The sequence below is a fragment of the Petaurus breviceps genome, unplaced genomic scaffold (assembly GCF_028583685.1).
Source record: "Petaurus breviceps papuanus isolate PSGF00001 unplaced genomic scaffold, PetGlider_PUasm1.0 90604, whole genome shotgun sequence".
NCBI classification, from domain to species: domain Eukaryota; kingdom Metazoa; phylum Chordata; class Mammalia; order Diprotodontia; family Petauridae; genus Petaurus; species Petaurus breviceps.
The window spans coordinates 2,893,973-2,912,213 of NW_027187285.1; the positions used below are offsets into that span (position 1 = coordinate 2,893,973).

Consider the following 18,241-nt stretch of genomic DNA (forward strand, 5'->3'; position numbering starts at 1 on the left):
ACATACATACATAATTAAAGTCTTCTTTAGGGTGGGAAGGAGGGGGGAAATAAAGTAAAAAGCACAGAGAACAAAATAAAACCTACAAGAAAGCAAAGAAAAGCTGGGCAGCTTCGGAAACTACACAAATGTTTTCTTGAAATGGAAATTTATTGTTTTATATTGAATCCTCTCATGTTCTGCTATGTAAGGGGCAATTTTTTTCTTTTCTCCTTTTGTATTTAAGTTTAAAATAAATTTTAAAAATTTGCAAAAAAAAAAAAAGGAAGAAAGAAAAGATGGTCTGGTCATGTGGTATAAGCAAAGGAATCACAGGGAGACAGCCTTAAGGCTCCATTGCTATTCTTGAGATGTCAGAATAAAGTGAGGAGCCTCAGACACTTAACACCCACATAAAAAAACCTTGGGCAAGTTATTTAGCCCCAATTGCCATCCAAAAGGCAAAAAAATAAATAAAAGAATAAAGTGAGGAAGGCCTATAGCATTTTGGGCAGACTACCTATGGAGGATTTGTGGGAGGACATAGACAATTGACACCACATGGATAGGCAAGAATGAGTCACAATTTGTACCACTGAGTAAATAACCACATTGATGGGATCACAGATCTGTTTGAGAATATGAGTATTTTGAAATATTGAAGAGACATTTCAGCAATAGTAGAAACTCATAATTACAAGGAGTTGAAGGCTGAATAGATGATGAAGTGGAGGGAGGGAATGTAGACTACTTTTTCTCTGTCACAAAGAGAGAGGAGGAAAAGAAGATGAGGGCTTGGGGGACAGGGTCAAGAAAAGGCTGTTTTGTCTAAGGGGAGATGCAAACATGATAAAAGAAAGGAATCAGTATAGAGGGAGATAACGTGTGTGAAGGGATGACAGATGGAGCAAGGTTACAAGGTCACTAAGGGAGAAGGAGTGGGTGGGCTGAAAGGTACAGGAAATCTGGATACTTTATTAAAACAGGGACTAAAAATGTGAACACAATACAGAGATTGGTTCTTTTTGTGTCTGCATAGCAAGAAGGAAATGAAACAGAGCATGAGGCCTTCAGGAAAAATTCTTCTTAATGGTGGATATCTTGATTTAAAGAGTCTTGAAAACTTGTTCCTAAGTCTTCTTAATCCCTCAACTTCAGTCTTGCTGCCTGTACTGCTCCCTGAGAAAGGAATACAGGAGGTAAAAGGCAGTGCCTTCCTTCCTAGCTTCTGTATTTTTCTGACAGTCCCTGCTGCCCCAATTCTCCATTAGCCTCCTAAGTCATGAGAGGGGCCCCTCAACATTCACTGAGAGTTTCAGTCTCTCCTTCCAGGGATGGATCTTGGCTTGCATAAGCCTGGCTGCTACCCAAGCAGCACTAATTAAATGAAAGGAAGGAGGGAGCTTCTCAGGATCCATGTTGAGAGCATTTCATGCGTTGGACTGGAATTTGGTATTAGGGGAATGGGGAGGAGGAAAAAACTGCTGTTAGGCTTGGCTTGAAAGGTTACGGTTTTTACCTATGCCTTTAGTCACTGGTGGTTGGGCAGAGGTAAGAAATCTGCTGTTTCCTGTCTTGAAAATCAACCATTCCTTGCCATCTTGGCCAGGATCTCTTAGGATTCTAGCTCTGTTCCCTCAAGCTTCGTTCACCTCCACTCCTTAATCTGTTCTAGATTTTAAAAAATACCCAATACATTCTCTCCCTACCGAAAGTGCAAAAAGCACTCTCCCCCCAAAAAATCCCAACAAAAACATTTCCATCCCTGTGTATTATATTCCTAAATATATGTGCTTATCCTCTGAAGGGAGATGAGGAGTGAGACAGGACAGGAAACATACTAATGATTGTGGGCAGGGACAGGATGCTTGTGGTTTATGCCCTGGACCCTAGTCCCTGTTCGAACTGGCAGTATGGGTCCACCCCTCCCCATACTCTAAGGAAGATATATTGCTTTATTTTGGGCAAATTACTTAATCTCTCTGAGCCTCAGTTCCCTCAACAGTAAAATAAAGGGATGCCACTAAATGGTTTTAAGATCATCAGGGTTTGGCTATCGGGAAAGGGGTAAAATGAGAAACTCCTTCGATATACAATAAAAATAGAACCTAGACTCTAAGGTTTTCAAGGGGAAACAAACAAGTTGCTCAACCAAATTCCTGTAGCTCCTCTGTATCTGGCTATTTGAAATTTTAGTTGTCATTTCAACCAGCACTCTGAAAACCTGGTGAACAGAAGTAACTGCATAAATAAAATAGTCATTAAGGTACCAAGTAGGACCAAAATGTTATTTGGTTTAGAAATTAAAATTTAAAGCCAAACGATCAGAAAATAAACCAACACTGTTTTGATAAAGGGTCTTCTCAAGTCTCCATTTGAAGGCAAAGAGGGCCAGTTTACCAGGTGGGTGCACATTTGGTGAGAGCTAACCCCCCTCAGCAATGAACGTCCAAATCTCTCCCAGTAATTGGCAAGGGAGAGAGAACAGGGGAGCAGAGGGAGAACCAGGCAGGGACAGCAGGAAAAGAAGAGAGCTGCGGGGTGGGGAGGGGGGGGGGGAGAAATAGAGAGGGGGGAGGGGAGAGACAGAGAGAGACGAGAGAATAGAGTGACCGAAGAGGGGAGAGAGCGTCTAGTTCACACTTCTCAAGAGTGGAGGAACACACACACATACTCACACACACATACACACTCACTAACACAAACATCGAAGAAAGCCATTTATGCATTTTCTTCGCAGCCTCAGCTTGGCTACGATGAGCTTAGGATTCCCCCCCCTCCCCCCCCCCGCCTCCCCCATAGGAGAGGAGGGAAAAGAGGGGAGGGAGGGAAGGAGGAGGTGGGGGAGGCAGGCAGGCTGCGGGCGGGCGGGGCTAAGGGGAAGTGAGCGCGGGCACGTGCACGGCGGCTGGCGCGGGGGCGCGCGCGCGCGTCCGTGGGTGCCGCGGCGGCGGCGCTGGAAATGGCAGTTGCCGGGCGGCTGGCGTAGCGCGCGGCTGCTCCTGGCGCTGGGGGGCTGCTCTGGCCCGGGACGGGATGGGGGCGCGAGAGCTCGGGGGCCGCGGCGGCTGCTGCTACTGAGCGCGCGAGGCAGGTGAGTGCCCCAGGCGGGTCCCGTTGGGCGGCGGAGGGGGAGAACCCGGATGCGGCCGTGGTGGCGCGGTCTCCCCCGGCGGCGGCGGCGTCTTGTTGTGTGTGTGTCGGGGTTGTGAGGTGGGGTGTTGTGTGCAGTGGCCGGGGCCGGGATCGTGGCTGAGGCCCCTCGGCAGGGGCGCCCCCTTGGTCCCTCCCGGGCCGGGGCGCTGCGGCTCTGTGTGGCGCAACCTGCCGCGCTGCTCGGCGGCGCCGCTCCGGCTCCGCGTCGGTTTCTGCGTCCCCGCCGGGCTCGGGGACCTGCAGGGGCCCCCAGTGGGCGGGGGGTGGCGCGAGGGGACGGTTCGCATCCCCCGAAGCCTGCGACGGGGTGGAGAGGCGGAATGCGGGGCGCGTGTGTGAGTGTGGGGGAAACATGTCGCGATATGGGTGGCTTTTGTCGGAGTGTTTGGGAGAGACGTCACGATTTGCGGCTCTCGGGCGACTTCTCGAGGAGCCTGGGTGCGGGTGCGGAGGGGCGTCCCAATGCTTGGTGGGTGTGAGCTGCACTAGGTGCTGCGGCTGGTGGCCACCCCGGGCTGCAAGTCCCCTGTTAGTTTCCTGAAAGGTGGCGAGGAAACTCCCTGGGAGCTGCTGCCAGATGTTTTGATTCCTTTCTGTGGGACAGTAGCAAAGCTGCTGGTCTGAGCTAGTAAAGGAAAGACGGAGCATTGGGGGCGGGGAAGAGAAGGAAAATAAAGGTGGTGCTTACTGCTTGGGGTGAAGATGGTTTACAAATAAATCTCTCTATCTACAATTGTTTGCCACGACTAGATCAAGTTGCCTTTTATCACTGAGTTAAATTTAAGCCTGCGAGACACTGAGGAGGACTAAGCATTTGGCAGCTATTGCTGTCTGGTGGTAGCAGACAAACATTTAGGGGCCAATTTGATTTCTAAGGTGCTTTCTTGTTGCTAACTTGAATGAGTTGTTAAACAGCTACAGTTGTACGTGGTTTGCCTGTTATTTTCAGTGGTCCAGAAGATAATGATCCTTTCTTTGAAAAACTTTGTAATACCTGTCTAAATATGTGGCAAAAGGGAAAGTTAAGAAGTAAAATTAAATAATTTTAAGACTGCTCCTTAGGCGCAAAATTTGAAAAGTTTCAGTTTTGTAAAGTAATTATTTTGAGAAGTCTCAAGTGACAATTCTTTACTGTCATTTGTTACATCGTATAAACATGCAAGAATATAGAAACAGGCCTCCTTCCCTAGATTGCTACATTTTGAAGTGAGTAACAAGTGGTTTTGCAAATAATTATGGGCAGGGTTTACAATGAAGTTATAATTAGATTTAGTACTTTTCAAAAGCACCATGCCATTATTTAGAAATGGTTCCCAATACCAAAGTCAGCTCTCAAATGCAGGAAGAATTCGAAAAAGAACTAGAGATCTTTTATGCTTTGCTTTAGTCCTTAAAGACAGAACTTTGGCGGCCATATTAAAATGTATAGCATAAAAATATTTTTTGAATTTTTAAGAACTTATTTTTATTTTCAGTTCCAAATTCTCTCCTGTCCTCCACCCCCTTCCACCACTTATTGAGAAGGAGAGAAATATGGTACCTGTTACACATAAGAGGTCAATAGCATGACAATATTAAAAAGGTAGTCACAATAGTTGCCTAATCTATCTGTTCTTAAGAGTGGTAGAGAACTAAGGACAGATCTCTTCAGTTCAAAACTGGGATCCTCTTTATTAAAATGAAAATAAATTTTTAACTGGTTTAAGGGCATTTTTTCCTTATTGTCCCTTATATATGGTGGTAGGTTGTTAGATTGAGATTGTTATGTTTAGGGAGGTATAAATATTTGAATCATTCTTGTTTATGTGCTCTTTCTCTCTTTTTTGCTTTTAAACATAAATTTTACTTTTAAATTTAAAAAAATATTTACACCTATTACAAAAAATTTATACTTTCACCTACTTTTGTGAAAATGAAATAATTAGAATTAAACGTGAAACTTTTAATTTACAGCTTATCAAATTTAAGTTTTAAATTTGAATATGAATCTCTATCTTAATTATTTAATTATGAAAGCAGATTTAATGTAGTGGATAGAATGTTGGATTTCAAAGTTAGAAAGACTTGGGTTCAAATCCTGCCTCTGCCACCTACCAGTTGTATGACCTTGGTCGAGTCACATAACCTCTCTCACTCTATGTACTGCTAAATTATAGAAAGATTAGATTGTGTTGTCCCTCATTGAAGAGGTCCCACACTGACCTAATCAAAGATTCTTGACTTTAATAATAAGCAACATTTCATGTTGTTATCAATCCTTCATGTGAATCTTATGTTAAAAGATAATTTGAGGTAGGCTTTAAGAGACTTTGATTTTACCGTTAGCTTTGCCACTCTTTTTCCTATTCTGTCATTTAACCTATTTAAAATGAGTTGTTAGACTAGTTGATTTTGAAGGTTCTTTCTAGACGCAGCATTTTATGTCACTGCTTTTTATATTAGGACAACTTTACCCATTCTATGTATCCTCAGTTCCAGACTGCTTGTGTTGTGCATTTAAAGATGGTGCATATGCTCAGACTAAAAATGTTAATGAATGAAAAGTACTTGGTGAGAAGAACTTGAATTTTAAAAATGTATCCTGCCAAACTTTTAACTTGAATAGTGTCTTAGTACTCTAGCTTTAGCTGGTTATTCAAGACCGAAGCTTTAAGCAAGCTTTACCTTATATTGCTATGTAGAGTTATGCTCATATCTAAAAAATTTAAATTTGGCTAGAGCTGGATTTGAAGGCTTATATGATTTAATCTGTTTTTACATGAGTGGATAGGATTTTATGTAAGGGTACTCGTGTTTTAAAGATAGCAGTATCTTTGTATTTCTTATACAACAGAAAACCTTTGAATTTGGAAAGTAATTGCATAAATATTTTAATTTGATATCAAGATCTCAAATCACCTAATTTAGAATCTGACCAGTTGTTTTCAATTGATTACTATTAACTTCTTAGTGGAATTGAAATCTTTGTTACTGTCCATGAAGAAAATTTTTTGATGCTTCTTGGTTTGTTTTTTGCCTTACACATTCATTATAGGACAAGGATATTTGAGCTTGTTAGCCTTGAACTTCCCTCATGTAACTGAGCTAGACTGAGACATAGGCAAAGGAGAAAGAAGCACAGGGGAAAGTTATGGGAGATTAGGGATAATGATTTGAGGATTGGGGAGGATAACCTATTTTATGTATCTGCCTGGGGAGTGGTAGAAGTACCCCTTTGGAGAAGGAATTTTGTAGGGAAAGTTAGGACTTTGTAGCAAGATAAATTATTTAAAGGATATGTTTTAAAAATAATTGAATTGTTGCTTTTATCTGACTTGCATTACAATGGAAAGAACACTGACTTTGATATTGGATAACTTAGGTTCAAATTCTGCATTTTATGCTTGTTACCTATATGACCTGGAAGAGGTTACTTAACTTTCCTCCACCTCAGTTTCCTCTGGCAAAATGAAAGGGTTTGAAGAGATAACTTCTCCGGTCTGTTTCCTAGAATTATGATTCTTTGATTCTATTGAGGCTCCTCTGCCCACTGGTTCCTCTTCCCCTCCCTACCTCCACCCCCTACTAGTGGCACCGCACAAAAATTCTTTTATTTCTTTCGTATGCATTTTGTTCTACTTAATAAGTATACACACACACACACACACACACACACATACACATATTTCTCTGTTTGACTGATGCTTGTTGAGGGCAGAGGCCATTTTCACTTTATCTGTAGTTTTAATCCTATTGCAAAAATCTTCAATATAATTTTCTTTTAAAAGTTGTCTTACTTTGAATAGCACATGACCCACAGTAGGAGTTTAAAAGTGTGTTGGTTATCCGTGTAGACATATGCTAGACCCCTGGGGAGGCTTTTCTGAGTCAGCACACGCGTCATCAGCCATCTACTAAGATCCAAAGGCACACAGCCCCTGACCTCCAAGAGCTCACATTCCAAAATGGCGGGCAGCATGCCGACAGACGCGCACGCATGCAGACATCCGCGCATGTGCACAAGTGCCAGGAGAATTAAAGAGAATCCCAATGGGAAGGCACTAGCATGAAGGGGGCTAAGGAAAGCCTTCTTGTAGAAGATGCAATTTTGGTTGAGACTTGAAGAGAGCCAGGAGGCAGAGATGTATAAGGAGCCAATGCCAGACATGGCTAGATCATTTTGGCAGCTGAGCAGAGGATAAGAGTGGGGAGAGATCTGAAGCAAGGAGACCAACTAGAGAGCTGTTGGAATAGTTCGAGCTTCTGGATGATGAAATGTCCTTTATTTTCCAATGTTATCTCTTCAGAATTCATAGATATTCCCTCTTCTTCACTGCTATCACCACCCAGGATTAAGATTGCTATCAAAGATCATGGTCATCGACTTTTCCTCCAATTCTTGGCTGTACCCTTTCCCCTAATCTGTTCATTTAGTTATAGTACAGCTAACTGGTTAAATTGTATGATAAAATTTTGCCACAGTTAGAGGGAAATTTGGGATAAACTTAAATAAGGTTATGTTTTGACAAGTACATTTTCATCTTGTATAGCTCCAAAGTACATCCCTCATGAAAGTTTATTGTGAACCTTTGAAGGGAATGAATGTGTATAGGCATACCTTGGAGATATTACAGGTTCAGTTTCAGATCACTGAATTAAGTGATTATCTCAGTAAAGCAAGTCAAATGAAATTTTGTCTTCCTAGTGCATGTAAAAGTTATGTTTCTACTGTATTCTATTAAGTGTGCAATAGTATTATGTCAAATTAGAAAATAGCATTATTGCTAAAAAAAATTCTAGCCACCATCTGAACCTTCAGTGAGTCATAATCTTTTTGTTGGTGGAGGGTCTTGCCTCAATGTTGATGGCTGTTTACTGATCAGGGGTGGGGGGTGATTGCTGAAGGTTGGGGTGGCTGTGGCAGTTTCTTAAAATAAGACAACTAAGAGACCATGGTAGGGTTACAAATTGGCCTGATTTCAATGTTGTGTCTCAGAAAATAGGGAGGCCCAAGGAGAGGGAGAAAGATGGGGAACAGCCAGTTGGTAGAGCAGTCAGAACACAGTATTTATGATAGTTTTCTATCTCACATGGGAGTGTTTTTGGTACCCCAAAATAATCGCAATAGTAACATCAAAAATATAATAATGAAAAAGTTAGAAATTTTGGGAGAATTACCAAAATTTGACAGAGACACCATGTGAGCGCATAGTGTTGGAAAAATGGCACCAGTAGACTTGCTCTTGCTCGAAGCAGAGTTGCCACAAACTTTCATTTTGTAAAAAAACAACTCAATATCCATTATATTATAACCCAATATATCACAATAAAATGAGGTGTGTCTGTAAAGGTGAGGAATAATTGTTAGTAGTGGTACCAGTTACCCTTAAATAACCTGAAGTTATATAAGGTTAGGGTTCCATTCACATTCTTCATGTTAAAATTAACCTTGCTTCCTCCAAACATTACAAGAAGCCAAACAAAATATATAGAAATAACTTAACCCTACCTCTACCACTTTGATCATAATAACTAATACATACATTTATACATTTTATTATAACCACCCAGTGATGTAGTAAAGGGAAGTATCCTTATTTTACAGGTAAGGTAACTGAGGCTTAGAAAGGTTAATTGATTTTTGTTAGGTTCCATGCCAGTAAGAGGTGGAGGCCAGATTCAATTCAGATCTTACTCTAAAATTAGTGCTTTTTTCCCACCACTACATTTTGCAGGGTGGGGGGAAGAGTGAAGAGGGTCGGCCCTATATTTACAGGAATTTGGGGGTGTGGAAGATGAATCAGTTGACCACAAGTTTTCAGAGGTGAGGCTGCTGACAATTTATGACTCTTTAAATAAACGAACAAATAAAGTATATACAAAGTACTGTGCTAAGTGCTGGGGATACAGATAGAAAAGACAGTTCCTATTCTCAAGGAAGGGCTGCTAGGTGGCACAGTGAATAGAGTGCTGACCTGGAATCAGGAAGACCTGAATGAAATCCAGCCTTAGACACTTACTAGCTGTGTGACTCTGGGCAAGTCACTTAACCCTGTTTTCCTCAGTTCCTCATCTGTAAGATGAGCTGGAGAAGGAAATGGCAAACCACTCTCTTTGCCAAGAATATCTCAAATAGAGTCCCAAAGAGTTGGACATGACTGAACTGACTAAATAAAATTCTCAAGGAGTTCATTTTAATGGGGGAGACAATATAAACATGATAGATGTTAATGTCACTTCCACTGATAAAATGATAACCATTTCTGATGTTGAGCCATTTGAGAGCACCAAGGACTTACGTGGCAAAAACTTTTTTGGGTCTTTTCTGTGTGGCTATAGCAACTGTTGTTAGGCAGCATTTCCACAAACCTGGCTTCCCAGGATCTTGGCTAGGAAGGACTGGGCTGGAAGCATTGATGTTCCCAAGGTTCTTGGCCTCGGGTTCCTGTGCTGTCTCCATCGGTGCTTGTGGTGGTCTGCTTTACCTGGCATATGCTATGGTACCTTTTGTCTCTCTCTGAGTGTCTTGTTGCTTTAGCTAGACTGACTTTTGGGTTCTGTGTTTATGGCATTTAGGTCAGGATAGCTAGGCCTTCTCTCCAGAAGTTTACTTCCTGGGATGATGGCTCCTGAGGGCTAGGCTTCCTGGAATCAGGACCTGTGGTCTTGGAGGGGTAAGATTAGAGGAACATAGCATAGAGGTAAAGTTTAGCAGATACTTCATGCCTAATTTACTCAGAACTGGCTTGGTTCTTCCCTTTTCTTCTCATTTGCCCTCAGGGGAAAACAGCAAATAGCAGGGGTAACAAATACGCACAGTATTCAGTGTTCATACATCCTTTTCTTGGAGGGAGATACAGGTTACATGCTTGCACCTCCTTCCACCCAGTGGAACCTGTGATAGAACTCACAGTTTAAGCCTATGACCTAAAATCATAGTCATTATTTAACACTTTAGCAAAGATTAATTGACAGCTAGCTCTGAGAGCAATATTGGGATATAGGACAATTAACTTTTAAGGAGAGGTAGTGGTGACAAGCGCTGTTGTGTGATACTCAGGTGGAAGTACTTGGAATGCTTTTGCCTTGGACCAGTATTATGCCATCACCATTACAAGCTTTTGGGGCCCAGCCTGATTTGTAGACCACCTGGCAAAATTTCTTCAAGAGAAATCTGATAGTAAATATTCTAGAGAGAGGGATTACATGGATTAAAAAGAAATCCACAAGTAATCCAGAAGCTTTATTTGGATTGTGGTTTTAACCACATTCCTGACCCTATCTTTTACATGTTACTACTAATAACCAATTTATAAAAAGGAAAATTAGACTTTTACTTTCTGTCTTTGCACCTTGTCCATTATTAGGGAACACACTAATGAAGTAGACAGTGTGGGACAGGATAAGCAAAGGAAATTGTAGTTGTCTAGGGAAACCTGGGCAATTAACAATACCACCTGGGCAAGTTGACTATTTGGATAGTTTAAGTACTGTTCTTACGTAGAACCTGAAGACCTAAATTCCATGAATTCTTTACCTGTTGAGCCAGGGTGAGGAATGTTCAGGGTAGGAGAGATGCTTTAACAGTTAATTTGCATTTTACTAGCTGAAATTCTGTAGCTAAGGTCTTTAAGTAATATAGCAATTAAATTTTACCCACTTTTAATGCAAGTGGAAGACTTGTGTAGCTCCCATATAGATCAAATTCCCTTTTCTTCTCATCCACCTTTGAAACCATGAAATAATTTTTCTTAGGAATAGGGTCATGAAGTCAAACACAACTGAAGCAATAGAACGACCATATACAATTTCTGAATAGTTCAGTCAATTAACAACCTTGTAACAAGTGATTGTTGGAGGTAGGTGTGTAGTATTACTGAGTATTAAATTTTCTTTGCTCTCTAGCTAGACCATTACATATTTTTATAGGTCTGATCATTATAAGTAGTGTTATTGGTACATGGACTTTGCAAACTTTTATTTGCCGGTTTCCTCAGCTGGGGATAATTAATGACACCAATCTCACCGGGTTTCTTTGAGTATCAAATAAGATATTTGTAAAAGTGTTTGGTACAGTGCCTAGCATTTAGTAGGTGCTATATAAATTTCTTCCTTTCTTCCTCTCTTTTTCTATTTTCTCCTCTTTCATATGATTGGACTTCCCCCTCCCCCCATTTGACTTTATTTATTTTAAAATAGCCGATCTTTTAATTTTTTTTGTTGCTACCTGAAAGTATTAAGTACCTAAAATCTAAAACCTACTAATCTACTTTAAAGTTACCTTTTAAAAATATTTTATATATGTGCATGTTTTCTCCCTCATAATCTCTTTGAAAGCAGGAACTGATTTGATTTTGTTTTTGTATCCCTGATACTTAGCATGATACCTGTCATATAACAGATGCTTTTAATAAATGCTTAGTGATCAATTAAGAACCTTTGGACTAGATTGCAGGTAGTGATGACAATAACACTATAGTTTTCTTAAAAGGAAAGATATAAATTTAAGGCATTGTCTTGATTACAGAAAAATTTCACCTTTATTTTATAATATTTTGGGAGAAAGATTTGTGGTTTAAATGAAGTTATTTTACAAATCATAGCTTAGGCATTCATATTTTTCTCAAAACTTAGTTTATATAGGTATACTTTAGGATGACTCTGGAGAATTCGTCATTAAATAAGTAATATTTTATGTCCCTTTAAGTGAGTGATAGTTTATTTCTCATACCTTGGATTTTAAGTTTGAATGAAATGGTTTTGAGGTTTGTTATCTTTCAACTATAAGAATGTGACCTAATACTTTGTGTCCTAATAATACTGTCTAGAGCATATTTAAGATATTCAAGCAGAAAAGATCTGCTGGCTAAATTTTAGGTAAGTCTCAGGTACGGTTTTATATTTTTATGTGTTTTGCTATCTATACTCTTAGTGTCAGGAATAGAGAGATGAAAACCAGCTCTGTTTTGAATGAATAACACATTAGTACTATGGTAAATGGACCTTTTTATTTTATTATTGAATAGAGAAAGAATATATCATATATATATATTATGTTACATAGATAGTTGTGTTATCACTTTTTACTTTATTTTTAGATCTGATAAAGCCAGGTCAAGGCCTCTTCTTTTTTATGTAAACATAAGTCTTTTCTTTTTGTTATTAATATTGTTTATGATGCTGATTGGGGCAGCGAGGTGATATAGATAGAATGCCAGGCCTAGAGTCAGGAAAAACAGTTCAAATTTGACTTCAGACATTTCCTATTATTTATTTTTTTAATCTAAAAAATACTCAAAAAGGATAAAAATGTTAACTATTTAATCAGCAATAGAACTTAAATTAACCCACGGTTCAGATTTCACTGTGTACAAATTATTTAGGTCTTAATATCTGAATTTCAGACAAGGTGACTTAAATATCTCCATAAAACTCTGCAAGAAAGAATCATAATCATGATTTGAGGATTGGAAAATAAACTCAAATTCCATCTCTGTCCTTACTTACTGGGTGATCACAGACAAATCACCAAGTCACTTATCTCTCTGACCCTCTATTATTTTCATCTGTAAAATAGTGGTAACAATTTTTGTACTTGCCTCACAGTGTTGTTTTGAGGCTTAAATGAGCTAGTATATGTAAAGGAAGATGTATAAAAATCACTTTTCTGCCTCCAAAAACATAATCTTTCTTATTGACAAGTTCACAAATGATATTTTGATTACTTAGTTTTTCTACCAGGTGCTACCAAACACTAAGATAAAAAACATCCTGTGGGAAATAGAAAATACTTTAAGTTGTTTTTATTCACACTGTATTAAATTTCCAAAATCTTATTCAAGTTAGGGAGTTAATAGGCACTGATTTTTTGAAGAAAGTATAGTCACAAAATGAAAAATACATCAGATACTCCATTATATTGAAAATGAAATATTGAGCTGCTGGACCCAGTCAGTTTACCAGGAAGATCAGATCTCATTTTATTTAGCAGTAACTGTAAAGACTTATTTTAAAAATTAATTATTGCTTGTAGTATATTAACATTCTGTTACATTCACATAATTTATTTAGACATTCCCCAGTCATCGGGCACAGATTTTGTTTTTAGCTTTTCATCACTCACAAAAAGACGGTAAGAAAATTTTATACATTTAAGTCTTGCTGTCAGTAACCTCTTTGGGATAGAATAGCAGTACTTCGATCTCACTAAGTCAAAGGGTATGAACAATTTAGAAACTTGTATGTTACTGTGGAATTACAAAATTTTTCAGTTTTTTTGACCCATAATTCCAGATTGATTTCCAGAACAGTTCAACCAATTCACAGCTTCAACCCACAGCAAATTAGCATTTCTCACTTCTCATGGTTATACTGGTAATCCATTTTTTAGCATCTTTGCTTATTTAAGGGTGTGAAGTAATGTCTTATGGTTGTTTTAATTTTTATTGCTTTGCTTATTAGTGACTGTACTTTTTTTCAGGTGACTTTTTATTTTACTACCACTTGTCAATTGTAAATCTAACTCTTGATCTTATAAATTGTGTCAAATCTGTTTAGGTTTTCCATGTTAGACTTTTGCTGGAGACATTTGATACAAAGATATTTCCCCAATATGTTTTTTTCTGATTCCAACTGCAGCAATTTTTGGGGGGTAGGGTGGGGATAGAATGTGAGTTTTCTAAGGCTTTTTTTAATCTTAAGCAATCAGTTATCTGTTTTATCTTTTATGATTTTTTATATGCCTTGGATGGTTATGAATCCCTTCTATAACTTGAAATGTGAAGCTTTACATTCTTTTCTAATTTTTTTTGATGATGTGACATCTTAATATTTAGATTGTTTATCCACTTGAAATTTGTTGTGGTAGAAGATACTGACATAAACCTATTTTTCCTCAAACTGCTTTCCATGTTTCCTAGTGGTTCTTCCCAGAATAGGGACCCATTTGTAGCAGTTTGACTTCTTAATGACATTGAAGCCTAGATTGCTTTGTGTTGTTTTTACAGCTTATTTATCTAGTCTATTCCACTGGTTTACTTTTCTATTTTTTAGAATCTAGAATCAGTTTTGTTACCACTTTTTAATTTATTTTTAGATCTGATTAAGCCAGATTAATACTATTTATTATGCTGAGTGGGCTAGGTAAGTGGTGTAGAGTACCAGACCTGGAGTAAGGTTACTTTAAGTAAGTTAAAATTTGACTTCAGACATTTCCTATCTTTGTGACCCTGGGCAGGTCATTTAATCCTGTTTGCCTCAGTTCTTTGTCTGTAAAATGAGCTGGAGAAAGAAAATGGCAAACCACTCTTATCTAGTTTCCATCATATGGAAGAAAGAGCTCCTAATGAGGATGGGCTCACAAAGAGTTTGACACGACTGAAAAAAAATTCAGCAAGAAAAATGATGTTCACATTTTTTTCTAACATTAAACATTCTTCTATCAAAACTATTCTTAGTGAATAATTTTTTAACGTGAGCTTCTTTGCTAACATTTAATATTTTTGCAGTAATGTTAGTGATATTGATCTCTTTGCTTTTTCTCCCTGGTTTGAGTTTTAGGGGGAGAAAAACTTAGTTTTATTTATAATCTCAGCAGTTTTGTTTTCATTCTCTATATTGCTTAAATTTTTAGAAGTAGTTATACTTTTGTTTTTGTTTTAGGATAAAAAAATTGGTTGAATTTCTTGTTTTGGTAACCTTATATTGAATTCATTTGTTTTTTAATTCCTCTTGTCTTTTGTTTAGAGAATTGCTGAGAAGTAAATTTCTCCTAAAGACTGCTTTAACTACATCCAAATGCTTTGATACATTGTGTTATTTCTTTCTCTTTCTTGAGTGTAATCACTATTTCTCTGACTTGGTTCTAGGGCACTATTCTGGAGAAAGTAAAAATTGAGGCATATTTGATACATTGAAAAACACATGTCCTACTAGTTTATTTGATGAAGCTGTGACTAGTATAGCCATTTCAGAAAACATTTTGGAATTATGCAAATAGATTCAAATGTCCATGCCTTTTGCCTCAGAAATTCTACTAGGCTCACCTCTAGGAGATCATTGATAAGAAGAAAGTTTGCATGTAATCCAAAATATTTGTAGTAGCACTTTTTGTGATAGCAGAGAATTAGAAACAAAGCATGTGCTCATTCATTGTTGGGGGATGGCTAAACAAGTTGAACAAAATAGAATATTACTGTGCTGTAAATAAAAAGATTAATATGATAAATATAGAAAAACATGGAAAAATTTACATGAACTAATGGAGAGTGAATTATACAGATCCAGGAAAACAATATAATACAATAGCTGCAACAATGCAGTTGGAAAGAATAGTGATAAAATAATAAAAAAATGAATGTTGTAAAATTTGAATATTAAGCATAACCCCAAAGATGACATGAGATGCCACCTTCACCCCATGTTTTGCAGAGGTAGGAGGATCATGGGTATAGTACATACATTGCACAAATTTAAAAATTATTCTATGTATTAATCCATTTTTCTGATTTTTTTTTTCCTCTTTAAAAATATTACATGGCATTGCTCTCTGGGTTGGGTGCAGTGGAGGGATACTGGGGAAAGTTTTGGTGATATAAAAATAACCAAAACATATAAAAATTTATTACTAAAAAAACAACCACCATACCTAGTTAATTGCATAGAGTCACCCAGCCAGGTCATTCCACAGTTTGTCACATCTTATTTCATGCATGAGAAAGAGGAATGTGTCTTTCAAAGTGACTTTACTATTTCAATCTTTACTTGTTAGCAGTGTGTTATTCTGTTTGATTATGACTAGAAATCCTTGTTATAACTCTCTTCCTAGCAGTTTCTAATATTTTCTTTTTGACTTAGGCAAATGTGTAGCTTTTTAGAGTGAGTTAAGTGTTGAGTTGCTTTACTGTTGCCCTATGAATTCTGTGGATTTTTCCTTTGACCCTTTTCCTACTTCTGGACAATTAAAAAAATTATGAAATATTCAGGTTTTTGTTTCATCATGGTTTTATTATTTAGGTTATCTTTCCTAAGCAGTTTTCTAGGTTAGTTTTATGTTGTAAGTATCTTATTCTGATTTTTTATTTACATATTATTATTATTATTTACATAAATAATCATTTGATTTCTTGTATTGTTGAATTGTTTTAGCCAGTGTTTTTATCAGGCACCTACTGCTTTGTTAATTGTTTCCAGCATCTCTTAATGATTTTCCTTAGGAGTTTTTTTAATGAAAATAAATTATATTTATTCCTTTTATTATTTCTTTGAAAAATTTATTTCTTAATACCTATTGTTAGAGTTGTAACCCATCCCATTCTTTTATCTGTAATTCTAATTGCAGAATTGATTTTCTCTTTGGAGACTTCCTTGTAGGGATTTTCCTTTCCCCCATTTAATAGTTGTTTTAGATAATTTGTTAAATTTTTAACTGCTTTGAGGTACTGATGGATCAGCTGAAAAAGCAAGACCTGTCCCTGCCCTCAAGGAGTTTGCAGTCTTGTGGAAGAAGAAAACACTGGTAGGAAACCTGAAAATTGGAGGCAGAGGGAGTGGGGAAGAATTTAAATGCCAGAGAAATTTTTATTTGATTCTAGAGGAAAGAGGAATCCACTAGAGTTGATTGATTATAATAACATGGTCAGATTTGTATTTTAGAATTGGCAGGAAGAATCTTGAAGTAGGGATACTAGTTGAGGCTATTTTTTTGAGTATATTTTATTGAGTAGTCCAGAGAAGAAGTGATATTACCATGTGAGTAGAGAGAAGGGTTCATAGAATCATAGAATTAGAGCTAGAAGGGCCAGGAACTAGAGGCCTTCGAGTCTAACCCCCTTATTTTATAGAGAAGGAAACAGATCCAGAGAAGTTGTTACTTTCCTGTGGCCACACAGTAAACATTGGTAGGTTTGAAGCTCAGGCCTTCCTAGGGTTCCTAAGGTTGTAATCTCTGGTTTACAAAGTGTTATTTAGATAGACGTTACATATATTGTGGAGGTAGAATGTTCCAGCTGATTGTATGTGGTGGTGTTAATCTGGGTGCCTGGTTAGGTACAGGTGGCCAAGTCCCAAGGTTTCCTGTGAGAAAAGTGCTCACTCTAGAAAGAGCAATGCTTGTGAAGCCAGGAAAGTTCTCATTATATTTATTATTACATTCATTGTGAATGAATGGGTAACTCCCAAATTTGGTCAGACAAATGCAAGCCTTTTTATGCTGTTCCCAATTCGAATTTTCCCCCTTGCTCTTCATTGTCTAGATGCAACTTCCTGAACCTCTCACTTCATGTTCCCTTACTTGATGTGCTCCCTGTTAGACAGCTCATTAAGCATGGGTACAAGCTTCTGACCTTTTACCTGATCAGAAGCCTGGTTGTTCTCTCAGCTCTGATTAGAACCAATCAAACCTTTGACTTAAATTCTGTTATCACTCAAAGCTGGGAGTGGTTTTAATCCTGTGGAAACAGAATTCCTTCTTTTGTTTCTCATACTTCCCAAATCACTTTGGATCTCCTGCAGCCTTTGGCCAGACTTGGTAGAAAGAACCATGACACTGTACGCAGAGGACCTGGGTTCAAATACCTCATCTAATGATTACTGCTTCAGTGACTTTAGGTCACATAATCTCCATGGACCTCACTTTCTTCATCTGGAAAATGAGAGAATTGGACTAGATCCACCTTTAAGGGTTATTTCCAGTGGAAAAAAAGAGAAGAGGAAGAATGAAAGAAATTTATTAAATACTTAATATACTCCAGACACTGCCTAGGTGCTAGCTCTACAGATAGAAGCAACACATAAAAGAAATCTGGAATTTGGGGAAGTGCAGCATGGTTGAAAAACAGAGGCCTGGTTTGAAATTGAAAGTGTACCCATTAACTTATCTGAGCCTATCATCCCAGAGTCCAGGGTTCCCATGGGAGGGAGATGATGGTTGAAGTACAAGAGACATGATGTCAGTTGGTGTCATCCTGACGAATATCTGGCCACTGGACCCAGATGGCTTTGGAGGAGAAAGTGAGACTGGTAACCTTGCACAGTCCTCCCTCCCTTAAATCCAAGTCAACTGTAAGTCATGTCATTGTTTCACTGATGTCGTGGTCCTCTTAGAGAAAGAAGGACAAACAAAACAACG

General features: G+C 38.2%; 1 protein-coding gene across 3 annotated transcripts in view; it reads left to right on the plus strand.

The window, feature by feature from the left end:
* The first annotated feature begins 2,922 nt into the window (after positions 1 to 2,922).
* The window catches only part of PIK3CB (phosphatidylinositol-4,5-bisphosphate 3-kinase catalytic subunit beta), a 183,372-nt gene continuing 168,053 nt past the window's right edge, over positions 2,923 to 18,241 (plus strand). The window contains exon 1 of one of the 3 annotated variants that reach the window (XM_069063883.1): positions 2,923 to 3,073. The gene's annotated coding sequence lies outside the window, so the exon portion shown is untranslated. The remainder of the gene's footprint in view (positions 3,074 to 18,241) is intronic. The other 2 variants (XM_069063881.1, XM_069063882.1) reach the window with 2 other exon arrangements.